Source organism: Mytilus edulis, chromosome 8, assembly GCF_963676685.1.
Source record: "Mytilus edulis chromosome 8, xbMytEdul2.2, whole genome shotgun sequence".
Classification (NCBI taxonomy): Eukaryota; Metazoa; Mollusca; class Bivalvia; order Mytilida; family Mytilidae; genus Mytilus; species Mytilus edulis.
Window position 1 is genome coordinate 7,484,889 of NC_092351.1, and position 3,393 is coordinate 7,488,281.

The following is a 3,393-nucleotide window of genomic DNA, read 5'->3' on the forward strand; positions in this document are numbered from 1 at the left end:
CATTCGGTAACTAGTTGATGTTTTTCGGGTTTGGATGAACAGAAATTGTTCTTAGTATGAAAATATGAAAATAAATCGTTTGTTAAAAATTTTCGTAAAATATCCTTTGAGAACACATACATGCAATACATTTTATTATTTTTTTGTAATTTGGATGGATAGTTGTCTCATTCCAAATGGTGGTGGTGGTTGTGGTGGATTACGACGACGATGGTTCACGATGATGACAACGACGACGACGACGATGAGGATGAAGACGATGATGATGACGACGATGACGATGATGATGACGACGACAATATAATAATATATGATTATAATAACAAATTATTTATTTAAAGAGGGTAACTCAATTAGGACTAGTCTAATTTTCATTGAGGCCCTCAAACAAAATACATGCATACAGTTAAAATTCATACAGTTATCATGGTTATACATTAAAATACAGTATATATTACAATACAATGACGATGACGACATTAAAATACATTATATTTTACAATACAATGACGATGACGACGACGATGATGACGACTATGACGATGATAACGACGACGCAATGACGGTGATGATGACGACGACGATGATGACGGCGACGACGACGATGACGAGGTCGACGATGACGATGATGACGACGACGATAATGACGATGACGACGATGATGACGAATGATGATAACACAACTGTCATATTACTGACTTGGTACAGGCATTTTCTTAATGTAGAAAATGGTGCATTGAACCTGGTTTTGTAGCTAGCTAAACCTCACACTTGTATGACAGTTGCATCCAATTTCATTATATTGACCACAATGCATGAACAAAACAAACAGACAAAATAGGTAAAAATGTTAAAAATAGGAGTACAGCAGTCGACATTGTGTTATAATCTTAATAACAATAACAAAGAAATGTTACAAAGAGGCAAACAGGCTTGAGTAATTGCTTTTTTATTATAAAATTTTATTTATCTATGTAAAATCTACCCATAAAGGATTGAAAGATTTGAAGTTCGAACAGCGGTATACTACTGTTGCCTTTATTTAAGTATTGAGGCCTAATCCTTACCCTGAAAAACACATGGTAAGATTTAAAATTAACTCTGACGTAGAATCATGCGATTGACGTCGATAAAGGAAGATAATAATTAATTTTGTCGTTTAAAGTATGAACAGAATATAGTCTATAGTTCATTTATGCATATTCTCTCCAGAATCTAAATTAAGTTTCCCTTGTCCTTCTTGCTTCTCGTCTTAATGCTTTTTGTAAATTTCTTCTAAAAAAGAGCCACGTCATTGTATATCTAAGAAACACAAAAAGGCATATAGACAAAGCATTAGCAAATATGAAAGAAAAGAATACAAAAATTATCTTAGAACAATAACACAACTTTTATAGACAACTTTTAGCACATTAGCAAAATTAAAAGACAAAACTACAATAAACTGTTAACACAGAGATATGTCTCGCTAATTTGTAATTTCGATAATGCAAATATTGAAATAAAAAATAACTACACTTTAACATGTTAGTTTAGCAAATATTCAAAGTCAATGAACTATGACTGAATGTACATGGTTAAACAATCTTCATGGACATGAGATGTGTTAATGTTAATACAAGTTCATACCATAAGTAGTTCTCTTTAAACAAACATTAACACAAACTAATACATGTAAACTAAGCAAAATTTCAAAGTCAAAAGACCATGAATGAGGGGGCAGTGCCAAATAATCGCCATGCATGGAAATGAGGTATGCCAATGCTTATACAACTGCATACCAATTATCATGAACCTACGACTAGTGATTCCCCGTTAACTGACCTAATCACAAACTAATACATTAAAACTAAGCAAAAATTTCAGTCAATAGACCATGAATGAGAGGCGGTGCCAAATCATCTCCATGGAAATTAGATATGCTGATGCTTATATAACTGCATACCAATTATCAATACTTTACCTCTAGTGGTTCCCCATAAACTGATCTAATCACAAACTAATACATGAAAATTAAGCAAAAGTTTCAAAGACAATAGACAATAACTGAGGGGCGGGGTCAAATAATCTCCATGGTAATGAGATGTGCCAATACTTAAACAACTGCATACCAAATATCTTTGACTTACCACTAGTGGTTCACCATAAACTAGAACCTATTCACAAACTAATAATTCTTATATGATTTGCATATCTATAAATACTTGAATTGGGTTGGTCAATTAGAATTTTTCTGTAAGTTTACACTTCGATAAACCAAGTTTCCGAAACTACTTTTGTAATCTATTCATGCGCGATACACAAGCTTGCAGTGATCCCGAGATTTTCAGCAAATTGAGATTAAAAAACAATTGCATAACAGTTGTGACTATTCTAGTGCATATATAACAAAAAAAAGAAATAAATTTAATGCACTAAAGCTTCGAAAATGTACAAAAATAAAATTTAATAAAATTCCGCGAAATTTCATGAAGGATTTGGCGAATTTACGTCATGGCAAAACACGACGTCATACGAATGGAAATTTTCAAAGGAAAGATTATTTCGTTACGTGTACGCTTCAAATTCGGATACCATTTAATTAAAATGAAGTTTTTGAGGTAGGTGCTATTTCATTTAAGATTCCGTTGTATTTATCGGACATTTATGGTTTTTAGAAAGTCAAGATGGCGGCGTACTCCTTACTTACGACTTGCCATTGTGCTTTTTGATGGTAAATATATATAGTAGCCATCAACAAAATAAATGTTTATTAAATATCAAAATGTTTGGCTGAAGAATTATAAGGATTAAACACATTTTTTCTAGAGGTTATTGATGTGTAAACCGGGGCTCTTACTCACAAACTCAACATAAAAGTCCTTCGGACTTTTATTCAGTTTGTGAGTTACTCGCCCCGGTTTACACATCAATAACCTTTAGAAAAAATGTGTTTAATCCTATAATACATTTGTGACGCCGACGTCAACAACATACCTATGTCTCGTTTTTTGACTAGTATTTTTGACAGAGTCACGTCAAATGGATATCCCAAAATCCAGACTAAACAGTCAAAGCAATATTAATAAAGATAATAAAAGAATCCTATAACACGTTATTAAGATGCCAAACAACGTCTGTATCCAGAATCTATACTTCAAGACATGTGTATTATTTGTGAAGTTGAAACAGAATATTTATCAACAAGGACTTGGAACCTTGCAATGACATTTTTCACAAAAAAGCTGCAAGTTCTTCAATATCGAATAATACGGGAAATGTATATCCCATTTATATGCAGGTGAAGTTGGTATATTGCTACTTAGGTGGGAGAAATTTATAATTTCAAAATTAAAATCGTCTCATTTGTGTATAGATTATGTTACACTGAGATGACTGTGTATGTCAAATTCG